General features: G+C 33.7%; 18 non-coding genes across 18 annotated transcripts; all 18 read right to left on the reverse strand.

The window, feature by feature from the left end:
• Window positions 1-336: 336 nt before the first annotated feature.
• On the reverse strand, window positions 337-409 carry TRNAK-UUU (transfer RNA lysine (anticodon UUU)). Its single transcript has one exon. It is a non-coding gene; the product is annotated as a tRNA-Lys (tRNA).
• Window positions 410-1,185: 776 nt separating this feature from the next.
• Window positions 1,186-1,258, reverse strand: TRNAK-UUU (transfer RNA lysine (anticodon UUU)). Its single transcript has one exon. It is a non-coding gene; the product is annotated as a tRNA-Lys (tRNA).
• Window positions 1,259-2,034: 776 nt separating this feature from the next.
• On the reverse strand, window positions 2,035-2,107 carry TRNAK-UUU (transfer RNA lysine (anticodon UUU)). Its single transcript has one exon. It is a non-coding gene; the product is annotated as a tRNA-Lys (tRNA).
• Window positions 2,108-2,883: 776 nt separating this feature from the next.
• On the reverse strand, window positions 2,884-2,956 carry TRNAK-UUU (transfer RNA lysine (anticodon UUU)). Its single transcript has one exon. It is a non-coding gene; the product is annotated as a tRNA-Lys (tRNA).
• A 776-nt stretch (window positions 2,957-3,732) lies between these two features.
• Window positions 3,733-3,805, reverse strand: TRNAK-UUU (transfer RNA lysine (anticodon UUU)). Its single transcript has one exon. It is a non-coding gene; the product is annotated as a tRNA-Lys (tRNA).
• A 776-nt stretch (window positions 3,806-4,581) lies between these two features.
• On the reverse strand, window positions 4,582-4,654 carry TRNAK-UUU (transfer RNA lysine (anticodon UUU)). The gene has a single exon. It is a non-coding gene; the product is annotated as a tRNA-Lys (tRNA).
• Window positions 4,655-5,430: 776 nt separating this feature from the next.
• TRNAK-UUU (transfer RNA lysine (anticodon UUU)) lies at window positions 5,431-5,503 on the reverse strand. Its single transcript has one exon. It is a non-coding gene; the product is annotated as a tRNA-Lys (tRNA).
• A 776-nt stretch (window positions 5,504-6,279) lies between these two features.
• TRNAK-UUU (transfer RNA lysine (anticodon UUU)) lies at window positions 6,280-6,352 on the reverse strand. Its single transcript has one exon. It is a non-coding gene; the product is annotated as a tRNA-Lys (tRNA).
• Window positions 6,353-7,128: 776 nt separating this feature from the next.
• Window positions 7,129-7,201, reverse strand: TRNAK-UUU (transfer RNA lysine (anticodon UUU)). The gene has a single exon. It is a non-coding gene; the product is annotated as a tRNA-Lys (tRNA).
• Window positions 7,202-8,826: 1,625 nt separating this feature from the next.
• TRNAK-UUU (transfer RNA lysine (anticodon UUU)) lies at window positions 8,827-8,899 on the reverse strand. Its single transcript has one exon. It is a non-coding gene; the product is annotated as a tRNA-Lys (tRNA).
• Window positions 8,900-10,554: 1,655 nt separating this feature from the next.
• TRNAK-UUU (transfer RNA lysine (anticodon UUU)) lies at window positions 10,555-10,627 on the reverse strand. Its single transcript has one exon. It is a non-coding gene; the product is annotated as a tRNA-Lys (tRNA).
• A 776-nt stretch (window positions 10,628-11,403) lies between these two features.
• Window positions 11,404-11,476, reverse strand: TRNAK-UUU (transfer RNA lysine (anticodon UUU)). The gene has a single exon. It is a non-coding gene; the product is annotated as a tRNA-Lys (tRNA).
• A 770-nt stretch (window positions 11,477-12,246) lies between these two features.
• Window positions 12,247-12,319, reverse strand: TRNAK-UUU (transfer RNA lysine (anticodon UUU)). The gene has a single exon. It is a non-coding gene; the product is annotated as a tRNA-Lys (tRNA).
• A 777-nt stretch (window positions 12,320-13,096) lies between these two features.
• Window positions 13,097-13,169, reverse strand: TRNAK-UUU (transfer RNA lysine (anticodon UUU)). Its single transcript has one exon. It is a non-coding gene; the product is annotated as a tRNA-Lys (tRNA).
• Window positions 13,170-13,945: 776 nt separating this feature from the next.
• Window positions 13,946-14,018, reverse strand: TRNAK-UUU (transfer RNA lysine (anticodon UUU)). Its single transcript has one exon. It is a non-coding gene; the product is annotated as a tRNA-Lys (tRNA).
• A 776-nt stretch (window positions 14,019-14,794) lies between these two features.
• TRNAK-UUU (transfer RNA lysine (anticodon UUU)) lies at window positions 14,795-14,867 on the reverse strand. The gene has a single exon. It is a non-coding gene; the product is annotated as a tRNA-Lys (tRNA).
• Window positions 14,868-15,643: 776 nt separating this feature from the next.
• TRNAK-UUU (transfer RNA lysine (anticodon UUU)) lies at window positions 15,644-15,716 on the reverse strand. The gene has a single exon. It is a non-coding gene; the product is annotated as a tRNA-Lys (tRNA).
• Window positions 15,717-16,492: 776 nt separating this feature from the next.
• TRNAK-UUU (transfer RNA lysine (anticodon UUU)) lies at window positions 16,493-16,565 on the reverse strand. The gene has a single exon. It is a non-coding gene; the product is annotated as a tRNA-Lys (tRNA).
• Between the last annotated feature and the right edge of the window lie 736 nt (window positions 16,566-17,301).

Below are 17,301 nucleotides of genomic sequence, written 5' to 3' on the forward strand. Positions count from 1 at the left end.
CTCTACCCACTAAACTATCCAGGCTCTATAAAACACAAAAATATGCAAGAAAATCGATGGTGTTATCATCATTTATATTTTGAGCTATAGCACTGTTATAATGTATATGCTTTTAAAGTCTACTTTCAGAAGAAGAGAAAAGTGTAATTTCATCTTGTCTTAATGAAATTCTCTAGGCTGCTAAAGTTTGAGGCGGCAAGACATCATTAGATCATACTTAATTCTATCCTTAAGACATAAAGTTACATCATTAATCCAATAATTTTTTTAGAGTATGAAATCTACGTAATGTTCAAATCATAAATAAGTGAAACGTCTTGATTTCTAAAAGACACACGCCTGAACAGGGACTTGAACCCTGGACCCTCAGATTAAAAGTCTGACGCTCTACCGACTGAGCTATCCAGGCTCTCCAAAACCAAAACGTGTGCGGGAAAATCGGCGTTTCTCTCCTTCTCATATATATTCTGACCTGGAGTGCTTTGTTATGTGGTTTCAAGGGTTACTTAGACAAGAAAAGTATAAAGTTATTTTGACTTGATAAAATCAGCTACGATGCTAAAGTTTAAACAGTCAAGACATTGTTAGATCATACATTTTTCTTTTTTAAGGCATAAAGTTTACATTTTGTTCTGACATCCAGGAAATCTTAAAAGCATGGACTAGTTCTTCGTTTCAAAGAGAGTTTCAGTCATGGATAAGTGATAGGTTGTTTTTCAAAAGACTTACACCTGAACAGGTACCCTGAGATCGAAAGTGTGATGCTCTATCAACTATTTACCTAAGTTTCAAAGAGAGTTTCAGTCATAGATAAGTGATAGATTGTTTTTTCAAAAGACTCATGTGATACTCTACCCACTAAACTATCCAGGCTCTATAAAACACAAAAATATGCAAGAAAATCGATGGTGTTATCATCATTTATATTTTGAGCTATAGCACTGTTATAATGTATATGCTTTTAAAGTCTACTTTCAGAAGAAGAGAAAAGTGTAATTTCATCTTGTCTTAATGAAATTCTCTAGGCTGCTAAAGTTTGAGGCGGCAAGACATCATTAGATCATACTTAATTCTATCCTTAAGACATAAAGTTACATCATTAATCCAATAATTTTTTTAGAGTATGAAATCTACGTAATGTTCAAATCATAAATAAGTGATATGTCTTGATTTCTAAAAGACACACGCCTGAACAGGGACTTGAACCCTGGACCCTCAGATTAAAAGTCTGATGCTCTACCGACTGAGCTATCCAGGCTCTCCAAAACCAAAACATGTGCGGGAAAATCTGCATTTCTCTCCTTCTCATATATATTCTGACCTGGAGTGCTTTGTTATGTGGTTTCAAGAGTTACTTAGACAAGAAAAGTATAAACTTATTTTGACTTGATAAAATCAGCTACGGTGCTAAAGTTTAAACAGTCAAGACATTGTTAGATCATACATTTTTCTTTTTTAAGGCATAAAGTTTACATTTTGTTCTGACATCCAGGAAATCTTAAAAGCATGGACTAGTTCTTCGTTTCAAAGAGAGTTTCAGTCATGGATAAGTGATAGGTTGTTTTTCAAAAGACTTACACCTGAACAGGTACCCTGAGATCGAAAGTGTGATGCTCTATCAACTATTTACCTTAGTTTCAAAGAGAGTTTCAGTCATAGATAAGTGATAGATTGTTTTTTCAAAAGACTCATGTGATACTCTACCCACTAAACTATCCAGGCTCTATAAAACACAAAAATATGCAAGAAAATCGATGGTGTTATCATCATTTATATTTTGAGCTATAGCACTGTTATAATGTATATGCTTTTAAAGTCTACTTTCAGAAGAAGAGAAAAGTGTAATTTCATCTTGTCTTAATGAAATTCTCTAGGCTGCTAAAGTTTGAGGCGGCAAGACATCATTAGATCATACTTAATTCTATCCTTAAGACATAAAGTTACATCATTAATCCAATAATTTTTTTAGAGTATGAAATCTACGTAATGTTCAAATCATAAATAAGTGAAACGTCTTGATTTCTAAAAGACACACGCCTGAACAGGGACTTGAACCCTGGACCCTCAGATTAAAAGTCTGATGCTCTACCGACTGAGCTATCCAGGCTCTCCAAAACCAAAACGTGTGCGGGAAAATCGGCGTTTCTCTCCTTCTCATATATATTCTGACCTGGAGTGCTTTGTTATGTGGTTTCAAGGGTTACTTAGACAAGAAAAGTATAAAGTTATTTTGACTTGATAAAATCAGCTACGGTGCTAAAGTTTAAACAGTCAAGACATTGTTAGATCATACATTTTTCTTTTTTAAGGCATAAAGTTTACATTTTGTTCTGACATCCAGGAAATCTTAAAAGCATGGACTAGTTCTTAGTTTCAAAGAGAGTTTCAGTCATGGATAAGTGATAGGTTGTTTTTCAAAAGACTTACACCTGAACAGGTACCCTCAGATCGAAAGTGTGATGCTCTATCAACTATTTACCTTAGTTTCAAAGAGAGTTTCAGTCATAGATAAGTGATAGATTGTTTTTTCAAAAGACTCATGTGATACTCTACCCACTAAACTATCCAGGCTCTATAAAACACAAAAATATGCAAGAAAATCGATGGTGTTATCATCATTTATATTTTGAGCTATAGCACTGTTATAATGTATATGCTTTTAAAGTCTACTTTCAGAAGAAGAGAAAAGTGTAATTTCATCTTGTCTTAATGAAATTCTCTAGGCTGCTAAAGTTTGAGGTGGCAAGACATCATTAGATCATACTTAATTCTATCCTTAAGACATAAAGTTACATCATTAATCCAATAATTTTTTTAGAGTATGAAATCTACGTAATGTTCAAATCATAAATAAGTGAAACGTCTTGATTTCTAAAAGACACACGCCTGAACAGGGACTTGAACCCTGGACCCTCAGATTAAAAGTCTGATGCTCTACCGACTGAGCTATCCAGGCTCTCCAAAACCAAAACATGTGCGGGAAAATCTGCATTTCTCTCCTTCTCATATATATTCTGACCTGGAGTGCTTTGTTATGTGGTTTCAAGAGTTACTTAGACAAGAAAAGTATAAACTTATTTTGACTTGATAAAATCAGCTACGGTGCTAAAGTTTAAACAGTCAAGACATTGTTAGATCATACATTTTTCTTTTTTAAGGCATAAAGTTTACATTTTGTTCTGACATCCAGGAAATCTTAAAAGCATGGACTAGTTCTTCGTTTCAAAGAGAGTTTCAGTCATGGATAAGTGATAGGTTGTTTTTCAAAAGACTTACACCTGAACAGGTACCCTGAGATCGAAAGTGTGATGCTCTATCAACTATTTACCTTAGTTTCAAAGAGAGTTTCAGTCATAGATAAGTGATAGATTGTTTTTTCAAAAGACTCATGTGATACTCTACCCACTAAACTATCCAGGCTCTATAAAACACAAAAATATGCAAGAAAATCGATGGTGTTATCATCATTTATATTTTGAGCTATAGCACTGTTATAATGTATATGCTTTTAAAGTCTACTTTCAGAAGAAGAGAAAAGTGTAATTTCATCTTGTCTTAATGAAATTCTCTAGGCTGCTAAAGTTTGAGGCGGCAAGACATCATTAGATCATACTTAATTCTATCCTTAAGACATAAAGTTACATCATTAATCCAATAATTTTTTTAGAGTATGAAATCTACGTAATGTTCAAATCATAAATAAGTGAAACGTCTTGATTTCTAAAAGACACACGCCTGAACAGGGACTTGAACCCTGGACCCTCAGATTAAAAGTCTGATGCTCTACCGACTGAGCTATCCAGGCTCTCCAAAACCAAAACGTGTGCGGGAAAATCGGCGTTTCTCTCCTTCTCATATATATTCTGACCTGGAGTGCTTTGTTATGTGGTTTCAAGGGTTACTTAGACAAGAAAAGTATAAAGTTATTTTGACTTGATAAAATCAGCTACGGTGCTAAAGTTTAAACAGTCAAGACATTGTTAGATCATACATTTTTCTTTTTTAAGGCATAAAGTTTACATTTTGTTCTGACATCCAGGAAATCTTAAAAGCATGGACTAGTTCTTAGTTTCAAAGAGAGTTTCAGTCATGGATAAGTGATAGGTTGTTTTTCAAAAGACTTACACCTGAACAGGTACCCTCAGATCGAAAGTGTGATGCTCTATCAACTATTTACCTTAGTTTCAAAGAGAGTTTCAGTCATAGATAAGTGATAGATTGTTTTTTCAAAAGACTCATGTGATACTCTACCCACTAAACTATCCAGGCTCTATAAAACACAAAAATATGCAAGAAAATCGATGGTGTTATCATCATTTATATTTTGAGCTATAGCACTGTTATAATGTATATGCTTTTAAAGTCTACTTTCAGAAGAAGAGAAAAGTGTAATTTCATCTTGTCTTAATGAAATTCTCTAGGCTGCTAAAGTTTGAGGTGGCAAGACATCATTAGATCATACTTAATTCTATCCTTAAGACATAAAGTTACATCATTAATCCAATAATTTTTTTAGAGTATGAAATCTACGTAATGTTCAAATCATAAATAAGTGAAACGTCTTGATTTCTAAAAGACACACGCCTGAACAGGGACTTGAACCCTGGACCCTCAGATTAAAAGTCTGATGCTCTACCGACTGAGCTATCCAGGCTCTCCAAAACCAAAACGTGTGCGGGAAAATCGGCGTTTCTCTCCTTCTCATATATATTCTGACCTGGAGTGCTTTGTTATGTGGTTTCAAGGGTTACTTAGACAAGAAAAGTATAAAGTTATTTTGACTTGATAAAATCAGCTACGGTGCTAAAGTTTAAACAGTCAAGACATTGTTAGATCATACATTTTTCTTTTTTAAGGCATAAAGTTTACATTTTGTTCTGACATCCAGGAAATCTTAAAAGCATTGACTAGTTCTTAGTTTCAAAGAGAGTTTCAGTCATGGATAAGTGATAGGTTGTTTTTCAAAAGACTTACACCTGAACAGGTACCCTGAGATCGAAAGTGTGATGCTCTATCAACTATTTACCTTAGTTTCAAAGAGAGTTTCAGTCATAGATAAGTGATAGATTGTTTTTTCAAAAGACTCATGTGATACTCTACCCACTAAACTATCCAGGCTCTATAAAACACAAAAATATGCAAGAAAATCGATGGTGTTATCATCATTTATATTTTGAGCTATAGCACTGTTATAATGTATATGCTTTTAAAGTCTACTTTCAGAAGAAGAGAAAAGTGTAATTTCATCTTGTCTTAATGAAATTCTCTAGGCTGCTAAAGTTTGAGGCGGCAAGACATCATTAGATCATACTTAATTCTATCCTTAAGACATAAAGTTACATCATTAATCCAATAATTTTTTTAGAGTATGAAATCTACGTAATGTTCAAATCATAAATAAGTGATATGTCTTGATTTCTAAAAGACACACGCCTGAACAGGGACTTGAACCCTGGACCCTCAGATTAAAAGTCTGATGCTCTACCGACTGAGCTATCCAGGCTCTCCAAAACCAAAACATGTGCGGGAAAATCTGCATTTCTCTCCTTCTCATATATATTCTGACCTGGAGTGCTTTGTTATGTGGTTTCAAGAGTTACTTAGACAAGAAAAGTATAAACTTATTTTGACTTGATAAAATCAGCTACGGTGCTAAAGTTTAAACAGTCAAGACATTGTTAGATCATACATTTTTCTTTTTTAAGGCATAAAGTTTACATTTTGTTCTGACATCCAGGAAATCTTAAAAGCATTGACTAGTTCTTAGTTTCAAAGAGAGTTTCAGTCATGGATAAGTGATAGGTTGTTTTTCAAAAGACTTACACCTGAACAGGTACCCTGAGATCGAAAGTGTGATGCTCTATCAACTATTTACCTTAGTTTCAAAGAGAGTTTCAGTCATAGATAAGTGATAGATTGTTTTTTCAAAAGACTCATGTGATACTCTACCCACTAAACTATCCAGGCTCTATAAAACACAAAAATATGCAAGAAAATCGATGGTGTTATCATCATTTATATTTTGAGCTATAGCACTGTTATAATGTATATGCTTTTAAAGTCTACTTTCAGAAGAAGAGAAAAGTGTAATTTCATCTTGTCTTAATGAAATTCTCTAGGCTGCTAAAGTTTGAGGCGGCAAGACATCATTAGATCATACTTAATTCTATCCTTAAGACATAAAGTTACATCATTAATCCAATAATTTTTTTAGAGTATGAAATCTACGTAATGTTCAAATCATAAATAAGTGATATGTCTTGATTTCTAAAAGACACACGCCTGAACAGGGACTTGAACCCTGGACCCTCAGATTAAAAGTCTGATGCTCTACCGACTGAGCTATCCAGGCTCTCCAAAACCAAAACATGTGCGGGAAAATCTGCATTTCTCTCCTTCTCATATATATTCTGACCTGGAGTGCTTTGTTATGTGGTTTCAAGAGTTACTTAGACAAGAAAAGTATAAACTTATTTTGACTTGATAAAATCAGCTACGGTGCTAAAGTTTAAACAGTCAAGACATTGTTAGATCATACATTTTTCTTTTTTAAGGCATAAAGTTTAAATTTTGTTCTGACATCCAGGAAATCTTAAAAGCATGGACTAGTTCTTAGTTTCAAAGAGAGTTTCAGTCATGGATAAGTGATAGGTTGTTTTTCAAAAGACTTACACCTGAACAGGTACCCTCAGATCGAAAGTGTGATGCTCTATCAACTATTTACCTTAGTTTCAAAGAGAGTTTCAGTCATAGATAAGTGATAGATTGTTTTTTCAAAAGACTCATGTGATACTCTACCCACTAAACTATCCAGGCTCTATAAAACACAAAAATATGCAAGAAAATCGATGGTGTTATCATCATTTATATTTTGAGTTATAGCACTGTTATAATGTATATGCTTTTAAAGTCTACTTTCAGAAGAAGAGAAAAGTGTAATTTCATTTTGTCTTAATGAAATTCTCTAGGCTGCTAAAGTTTGAGGCGGCAAGACATCATTAGATCATACTTAATTCTATCCTTAAGACATAAAGTTACATCATTAATCCAATAATTTTTTTAGAGTATGAAATCTACGTAATGTTCAAATCATAAATAAGTGAAACGTCTTGATTTCTAAAAGACACACGCCTGAACAGGGACTTGAACCATGGACCGTCAGATTAAAAGTCTGACGCTCTACCGACTGAGCTATCCAGGCTCTCCAAAACCAAAACGTGTGCGGGAAAATCGGCGTTTCTCTCCTTCTCATATATATTCTGACCTGGAGTGCTTTGTTATGTGGTTTCAAGGGTTACTTAGACAAGAAAAGTATAAAGTTATTTTGACTTGATAAAATCAGCTACGATGCTAAAGTTTAAACAGTCAAGACATTGTTAGATCATACATTTTTCTTTTTTAAGGCATAAAGTTTACATTTTGTTCTGACATCCAGGAAATCTTAAAAGCACGGACTAGTTCTTAGTTTCAAAGAGAGTTTCAGTCATGGATAAGTGATAGGTTGTTTTTCAAAAGACTTACACCTGAACAGGTACCCTCAGATCGAAAGTGTGATGCTCTATCAACTATTTACCTTAGTTTCAAAGAGAGTTTCAGTCATAGATAAGTGATAGATTGTTTTTTCAAAAGACTCATGTGATACTCTACCCACTAAACTATCCAGGCTCTATAAAACACAAAAATATGCAAGAAAATCGATGGTGTTATCATCATTTATATTTTGAGCTATAGCACTGTTATAATGTATATGCTTTTAAAGTCTACTTTCAGAAGAAGAGAAAAGTGTAATTTCATTTTGTCTTAATGAAATTCTCTAGGCTGCTAAAGTTTGAGGCGGCAAGACATCATTAGATCATACTTAATTCTATCCTTAAGACATAAAGTTACATCATTAATCCAATAATTTTTTTAGAGTATGAAATCTACGTAATGTTCAAATCATAAATAAGTGAAACGTCTTGATTTCTAAAAGACACACGCCTGAACAGGGACTTGAACCGTGGACCCTCAGATTAAAAGTCTGATGCTCTACCGACTGAGCTATCCAGGCTCTCCAAAACCAAAACGTGTGCGGGAAAATCGGCGTTTCTCTCCTTCTCATATATATTCTGACCTGGAGTGCTTTGTTATGTGGTTTCAAGGGTTACTTAGACAAGAAAAGTATAAAGTTATTTTGACTTGATAAAATCAGCTACGGTGCTAAAGTTTAAACAGTCAAGACATTGTTAGATCATACATTTTTCTTTTTTAAGGCATAAAGTTTACATTTTGTTCTGACATCCAGGAAATCTTAAAAGCATTGACTAGTTCTTAGTTTCAAAGAGAGTTTCAGTCATGGATAAGTGATAGGTTGTTTTTCAAAAGACTTACACCTGAACAGGTACCCTGAGATCGAAAGTGTGATGCTCTATCAACTATTTACCTTAGTTTCAAAGAGAGTTTCAGTCATAGATAAGTGATAGATTGTTTTTTCAAAAGACTCATGTGATACTCTACCCACTAAACTATCCAGGCTCTATAAAACACAAAAATATGCAAGAAAATCGATGGTGTTATCATCATTTATATTTTGAGCTATAGCACTGTTATAATGTATATGCTTTTAAAGTCTACTTTCAGAAGAAGAGAAAAGTGTAATTTCATCTTGTCTTAATGAAATTCTCTAGGCTGCTAAAGTTTGAGGCGGCAAGACATCATTAGATCATACTTAATTCTATCCTTAAGACATAAAGTTACATCATTAATCCAATAATTTTTTTAGAGTATGAAATCTACGTAATGTTCAAATCATAAATAAGTGAAACGTCTTGATTTCTAAAAGACACACGCCTGAACAGGGACTTGAACCCTGGACCCTCAGATTAAAAGTCTGATGCTCTACCGACTGAGCTATCCAGGCTCTCCAAAACCAAAACGTGTGCGGGAAAATCGGCGTTTCTCTCCTTCTCATATATATTCTGACCTGGAGTGCTTTGTTATGTGGTTTCAAGGGTTACTTAGACAAGAAAAGTATAAAGTTATTTTGACTTGATAAAATCAGCTACGGTGCTAAAGTTTAAACAGTCAAGACATTGTTAGATCATACATTTTTCTTTTTTAAGGCATAAAGTTTGAATTTTGTTCTGACATCCAGGAAATCTTAAAAGCATGGACTAGTTCTTAGTTTCAAAGAGAGTTTCAGTCATGGATAAGTGATAGGTTGTTTTTCAAAAGACTTACACCTGAACAGGTACCCTCAGATCGAAAGTGTGATGCTCTATCAACTATTTACCTTAGTTTCAAAGAGAGTTTCAGTCATAGATAAGTGATAGATTGTTTTTTCAAAAGACTCATGTGATACTCTACCCACTAAACTATCCAGGCTCTATAAAACACAAAAATATGCAAGAAAATCGATGGTGTTATCATCATTTATATTTTGAGCTATAGCACTGTTATAATGTATATGCTTTTAAAGTCTACTTTCAGAAGAAGAGAAAAGTGTAATTTCATCTTGTCTTAATGAAATTCTCTAGGCTGCTAAAGTTTGAGGTGGCAAGACATCATTAGATCATACTTAATTCTATCCTTAAGACATAAAGTTACATCATTAATCCAATAATTTTTTTAGAGTATGAAATCTACGTAATGTTCAAATCATAAATAAGTGAAACGTCTTGATTTCTAAAAGACACACGCCTGAACAGGGACTTGAACCCTGGACCCTCAGATTAAAGGTCTGATGCTCTACCGACTGAGCTATCCAGGGTCTCCAAAACCAAAACCAAAACCAAAACCAAAACCAAAACCAAAACGTGTGCGGGAAAATCGGCGTTTCTCTCCTTCTCATATATATTCTGACCTGGAGTGCTTTGTTATGTGGTTTCAAGGGTTACTTAGACAAGAAAAGTATAAAGTTATTTTGACTTGATAAAATCAGCTACGGTGCTAAAGTTTAAACAGTCAAGACATTGTTAGATCATACATTTTTCTTTTTTAAGGCATAAAGTTTACATTTTGTTCTGACATCCAGGAAATCTTAAAAGCATTGACTAGTTCTTAGTTTCAAAGAGAGTTTCAGTCATGGATAAGTGATAGGTTGTTTTTCAAAAGACTTACACCTGAACAGGTACCCTGAGATCGAAAGTGTGATGCTCTATCAACTATTTACCTTAGTTTCAAAGAGAGTTTCAGTCATAGATAAGTGATAGATTGTTTTTTCAAAAGACTCATGTGATACTCTACCCACTAAACTATCCAGGCTCTATAAAACACAAAAATATGCAAGAAAATCGATGGTGTTATCATCATTTATATTTTGAGCTATAGCACTGTTATAATGTATATGCTTTTAAAGTCTACTTTCAGAAGAAGAGAAAAGTGTAATTTCATCTTGTCTTAATGAAATTCTCTAGGCTGCTAAAGTTTGAGGCGGCAAGACATCATTAGATCATACTTAATTCTATCCTTAAGACATAAAGTTACATCATTAATCCAATAATTTTTTTAGAGTATGAAATCTACGTAATGTTCAAATCATAAATAAGTGATATGTCTTGATTTCTAAAAGACACACGCCTGAACAGGGACTTGAACCCTGGACCCTCAGATTAAAAGTCTGATGCTCTACCGACTGAGCTATCCAGGCTCTCCAAAACCAAAACATGTGCGGGAAAATCTGCATTTCTCTCCTTCTCATATATATTCTGACCTGGAGTGCTTTGTTATGTGGTTTCAAGAGTTACTTAGACAAGAAAAGTATAAACTTATTTTGACTTGATAAAATCAGCTACGGTGCTAAAGTTTAAACAGTCAAGACATTGTTAGATCATACATTTTTCTTTTTTAAGGCATAAAGTTTAAATTTTGTTCTGACATCCAGGAAATCTTAAAAGCATGGACTAGTTCTTAGTTTCAAAGAGAGTTTCAGTCATGGATAAGTGATAGGTTGTTTTTCAAAAGACTTACACCTGAACAGGTACCCTCAGATCGAAAGTGTGATGCTCTATCAACTATTTACCTTAGTTTCAAAGAGAGTTTCAGTCATAGATAAGTGATAGATTGTTTTTTCAAAAGACTCATGTGATACTCTACCCACTAAACTATCCAGGCTCTATAAAACACAAAAATATGCAAGAAAATCGATGGTGTTATCATCATTTATATTTTGAGTTATAGCACTGTTATAATGTATATGCTTTTAAAGTCTACTTTCAGAAGAAGAGAAAAGTGTAATTTCATTTTGTCTTAATGAAATTCTCTAGGCTGCTAAAGTTTGAGGCGGCAAGACATCATTAGATCATACTTAATTCTATCCTTAAGACATAAAGTTACATCATTAATCCAATAATTTTTTTAGAGTATGAAATCTACGTAATGTTCAAATCATAAATAAGTGAAACGTCTTGATTTCTAAAAGACACACGCCTGAACAGGGACTTGAACCCTGGACCCTCAGATTAAAAGTCTGATGCTCTACCGACTGAGCTATCCAGGCTCTCCAAAACGTGTGCGGGAAAATCGGCGTTTCTCTCCTTCTCATATATATTCTGACCTGGAGTGCTTTGTTATGTGGTTTCAAGGGTTACTTAGACAAGAAAAGTATAAAGTTATTTTGACTTGATAAAATCAGCTACGGTGCTAAAGTTTAAACAGTCAAGACATTGTTAGATCATACATTTTTCTTTTTTAAGGCATAAAGTTTACATTTTGTTCTGACATCCAGGAAATCTTAAAAGCATGGACTAGTTCTTAGTTTCAAAGAGAGTTTCAGTCATGGATAAGTGATAGGTTGTTTTTCAAAAGACTTACACCTGAACAGGTACCCTCAGATCGAAAGTGTGATGCTCTATCAACTATTTACCTTAGTTTCAAAGAGAGTTTCAGTCATAGATAAGTGATAGATTGTTTTTTCAAAAGACTCATGTGATACTCTACCCACTAAACTATCCAGGCTCTATAAAACACAAAAATATGCAAGAAAATCGATGGTGTTATCATCATTTATATTTTGAGCTATAGCACTGTTATAATGTATATGCTTTTAAAGTCTACTTTCAGAAGAAGAGAAAAGTGTAATTTCATCTTGTCTTAATGAAATTCTCTAGGCTGCTAAAGTTTGAGGTGGCAAGACATCATTAGATCATACTTAATTCTATCCTTAAGACATAAAGTTACATCATTAATCCAATAATTTTTTTAGAGTATGAAATCTACGTAATGTTCAAATCATAAATAAGTGAAACGTCTTGATTTCTAAAAGACACACGCCTGAACAGGGACTTGAACCCTGGACCCTCAGATTAAAAGTCTGATGCTCTACCGACTGAGCTATCCAGGCTCTCCAAAACCAAAACGTGTGCGGGAAAATCGGCGTTTCTCTCCTTCTCATATATATTCTGACCTGGAGTGCTTTGTTATGTGGTTTCAAGGGTTACTTAGACAAGAAAAGTATAAAGTTATTTTGACTTGATAAAATCAGCTACGGTGCTAAAGTTTAAACAGTCAAGACATTGTTAGATCATACATTTTTCTTTTTTAAGGCATAAAGTTTACATTTTGTTCTGACATCCAGGAAATCTTAAAAGCATTGACTAGTTCTTAGTTTCAAAGAGAGTTTCAGTCATGGATAAGTGATAGGTTGTTTTTCAAAAGACTTACACCTGAACAGGTACCCTGAGATCGAAAGTGTGATGCTCTATCAACTATTTACCTTAGTTTTCAAAGAGAGTTTCAGTCATAGATAAGTGATAGATTGTTTTTTCAAAAGACTCATGTGATACTCTACCCACTAAACTATCCAGGCTCTATAAAACACAAAAATATGCAAGAAAATCGATGGTGTTATCATCATTTATATTTTGAGCTATAGCACTGTTATAATGTATATGCTTTTAAAGTCTACTTTCAGAAGAAGAGAAAAGTGTAATTTCATCTTGTCTTAATGAAATTCTCTAGGCTGCTAAAGTTTGAGGCGGCAAGACATCATTAGATCATACTTAATTCTATCCTTAAGACATAAAGTTACATCATTAATCCAATAATTTTTTTAGAGTATGAAATCTACGTAATGTTCAAATCATAAATAAGTGATATGTCTTGATTTCTAAAAGACACACACCTGAACAGGGACTTGAACCCTGGACCCTCAGATTAAAAGTCTGATGCTCTACCGACTGAGCTATCCAGGCTCTCCAAAACCAAAATATGTGCGGGAAAATCTGCATTTCTCTCCTTCTCATATATATTCTGACCTGGAGTGCTTTGTTATGTGGTTTCAAGAGTTACTTAGACAAGAAAAGTATAAACTTATTTTGACTTGATAAAATCAGCTACGGTGCTAAAGTTTAAACAGTCAAGACATTGTTAGATCATACATTTTTCTTTTTTAAGGCATAAAGTTTAAATTTTGTTCTGACATCCAGGAAATCTTAAAAGCATGGACTAGTTCTTAGTTTCAAAGAGAGTTTCAGTCATGGATAAGTGATAGGTTGTTTTTCAAAAGACTTACACCTGAACAGGTACCCTCAGATCGAAAGTGTGATGCTCTATCAACTATTTACCTTAGTTTCAAAGAGAGTTTCAGTCATAGATAAGTGATAGATTGTTTTTTCAAAAGACTCATGTGATACTCTACCCACTAAACTATCCAGGCTCTATAAAACACAAAAATATGCAAGAAAATCGATGGTGTTATCATCATTTATATTTTGAGCTATAGCACTGTTATAATGTATATGCTTTTAAAGTCTACTTTCAGAAGAAGAGAAAAGTGTAATTTCATCTTGTCTTAATGAAATTCTCTAGGCTGCTAAAGTTTGAGGCGGCAAGACATCATTAGATCATACTTAATTCTATCCTTAAGACATAAAGTTACATCATTAATCCAATAATTTTTTTAGAGTATGAAATCTACGTAATGTTCAAATCATAAATAAGTGAAACGTCTTGATTTCTAAAAGACACACGCCTGAACAGGGACTTGAACCCTGGACCCTCAGATTAAAAGTCTGACGCTCTACCGACTGAGCTATCCAGGCTCTCCAAAACCAAAACGTGTGCGGGAAAATCGGCGTTTCTCTCCTTCTCATATATATTCTGACCTGGAGTGCTTTGTTATGTGGTTTCAAGGGTTACTTAGACAAGAAAAGTATAAAGTTATTTTGACTTGATAAAATCAGCTACGATGCTAAAGTTTAAACAGTCAAGACATTGTTAGATCATACATTTTTCTTTTTTAAGGCATAAAGTTTACATTTTGTTCTGACATCCAGGAAATCTTAAAAGCATGGACTAGTTCTTCGTTTCAAAGAGAGTTTCAGTCATGGATAAGTGATAGGTTGTTTTTCAAAAGACTTACACCTGAACAGGTACCCTGAGATCGAAAGTGTGATGCTCTATCAACTATTTACCTTAGTTTCAAAGAGAGTTTCAGTCATAGATAAGTGATAGATTGTTTTTTCAAAAGACTCATGTGATACTCTACCCACTAAACTATCCAGGCTCTATAAAACACAAAAATATGCAAGAAAATCGATGGTGTTATCATCATTTATATTTTGAGCTATAGCACTGTTATAATGTATATGCTTTTAAAGTCTACTTTCAGAAGAAGAGAAAAGTGTAATTTCATCTTGTCTTAATGAAATTCTCTAGGCTGCTAAAGTTTGAGGCGGCAAGACATCATTAGATCATACTTAATTCTATCCTTAAGACATAAAGTTACATCATTAATCCAATAATTTTTTTAGAGTATGAAATCTACGTAATGTTCAAATCATAAATAAGTGATATGTCTTGATTTCTAAAAGACACACGCCTGAACAGGGACTTGAACCCTGGACCCTCAGATTAAAAGTCTGATGCTCTACCGACTGAGCTATCCAGGCTCTCCAAAACCAAAACATGTGCGGGAAAATCTGCATTTCTCTCCTTCTCATATATATTCTGACCTGGAGTGCTTTGTTATGTGGTTTCAAGAGTTACTTAGACAAGAAAAGTATAAACTTATTTTGACTTGATAAAATCAGCTACGGTGCTAAAGTTTAAACAGTCAAGACATTGTTAGATCATACATTTTTCTTTTTTAAGGCATAAAGTTTAAATTTTGTTCTGACATCCAGGAAATCTTAAAAGCATGGACTAGTTCTTAGTTTCAAAGAGAGTTTCAGTCATGGATAAGTGATAGGTTGTTTTTCAAAAGACTTACACCTGAACAGGTACCCTCAGATCGAAAGTGTGATGCTCTATCAACTATTTACCTTAGTTTCAAAGAGAGTTTCAGTCATAGATAAGTGATAGATTGTTTTTTCAAAAGACTCATGTGATACTCTACCCACTAAACTATCCAGGCTCTATAAAACACAAAAATATGCAAGAAAATCGATGGTGTTATCATCATTTATATTTTGAGTTATAGCACTGTTATAATGTATATGCTTTTAAAGTCTACTTTCAGAAGAAGAGAAAAGTGTAATTTCATTTTGTCTTAATGAAATTCTCTAGGCTGCTAAAGTTTGAGGCGGCAAGACATCATTAGATCATACTTAATTCTATCCTTAAGACATAAAGTTACATCATTAATCCAATAATTTTTTTAGAGTATGAAATCTACGTAATGTTCAAATCATAAATAAGTGAAACGTCTTGATTTCTAAAAGACACACGCCTGAACAGGGACTTGAACCATGGACCCTCAGATTAAAAGTCTGACGCTCTACCGACTGAGCTATCCAGGCTCTCCAAAACCAAAACGTGTGCGGGAAAATCGGCGTTTCTCTCCTTCTCATATATATTCTGACCTGGAGTGCTTTGTTATGTGGTTTCAAGGGTTACTTAGACAAGAAAAGTATAAAGTTATTTTGACTTGATAAAATCAGCTACGATGCTAAAGTTTAAACAGTCAAGACATTGTTAGATCATACATTTTTCTTTTTTAAGGCATAAAGTTTACATTTTGTTCTGACATCCAGGAAATCTTAAAAGCATGGACTAGTTCTTAGTTTCAAAGAGAGTTTCAGTCATGGATAAGTGATAGGTTGTTTTTCAAAAGACTTACACCTGAACAGGTACCCTCAGATCGAAAGTGTGATGCTCTATCAACTATTTACCTTAGTTTCAAAGAGAGTTTCAGTCATAGATAAGTGATAGATTGTTTTTTCAAAAGACTCATGTGATACTCTACCCACTAAACTATCCAGGCTCTATAAAACACAAAAATATGCAAGAAAATCGATGGTGTTATCATCATTTATATTTTGAGCTATAGCACTGTTATAATGTATATGCTTTTAAAGTCTACTTTCAGAAGAAGAGAAAAGTGTAATTTCATCTTGTCTTAATGAAATTCTCTAGGCTGCTAAAGTTTGAGGCGGCAAGACATCATTAGATCATACTTAATTCTATCCTTAAGACATAAAGTTACATCATTAATCCAATAATTTTTTTAGAGTATGAAATCTACGTAATGTTCAAATCATAAATAAGTGATATGTCTTGATTTCTAAAAGACACACGCCTGAACAGGGACTTGAACCCTGGACCCTCAGATTAAAAGTCTGATGCTCTACCGACTGAGCTATCCAGGCTCTCCTAAACCAAAACATGTGCGGGAAAATCTGCATTTCTCTCCTTCTCATATATATTCTGACCTGGAGTGCTTTGTTATGTGGTTTCAAGAGTTACTTAGACAAGAAAAGTATAAACTTATTTTGACTTGATAAAATCAGCTACGGTGCTAAAGTTTAAACAGTCAAGACATTGTTAGATCATACATTTTTCTTTTTTAAGGCATAAAGTTTAAATTTTGTTCTGACATCCAGGAAATCTTAAAAGCATGGACTAGTTCTTAGTTTCAAAGAGAGTTTCAGTCATGGATAAGTGATAGGTTGTTTTTCAAAAGACTTACACCTGAACAGGTACCCTCAGATCGAAAGTGTGATGCTCTATCAACTATTTACCTTAGTTTCAAAGAGAGTTTCAGTCATAGATAAGTGATAGATTGTTTTTTCAAAAGACTCATGTGATACTCTACCCACTAAACTATCCAGGCTCTATAAAACACAAAAATATGCAAGAAAATCGATGGTGTTATCATCATTTATATTTTGAGTTATAGCACTGTTATAATGTATATGCTTTTAAAGTCTACTTTCAGAAGAAGAGAAAAGTGTAATTTCATTTTGTCTTAATGAAATTCTCTAGGCTGCTAAAGTTTGAGGCGGCAAGACATCATTAGATCATACTTAATTCTATCCTTAAGACATAAAGTTACATCATTAATCCAATAATTTTTTTAGAGTATGAAATCTACGTAATGTTCAA

Source organism: Rhinoderma darwinii, chromosome 1 (assembly GCF_050947455.1).
Source record: "Rhinoderma darwinii isolate aRhiDar2 chromosome 1, aRhiDar2.hap1, whole genome shotgun sequence".
NCBI classification, from domain to species: domain Eukaryota; kingdom Metazoa; phylum Chordata; class Amphibia; order Anura; family Rhinodermatidae; genus Rhinoderma; species Rhinoderma darwinii.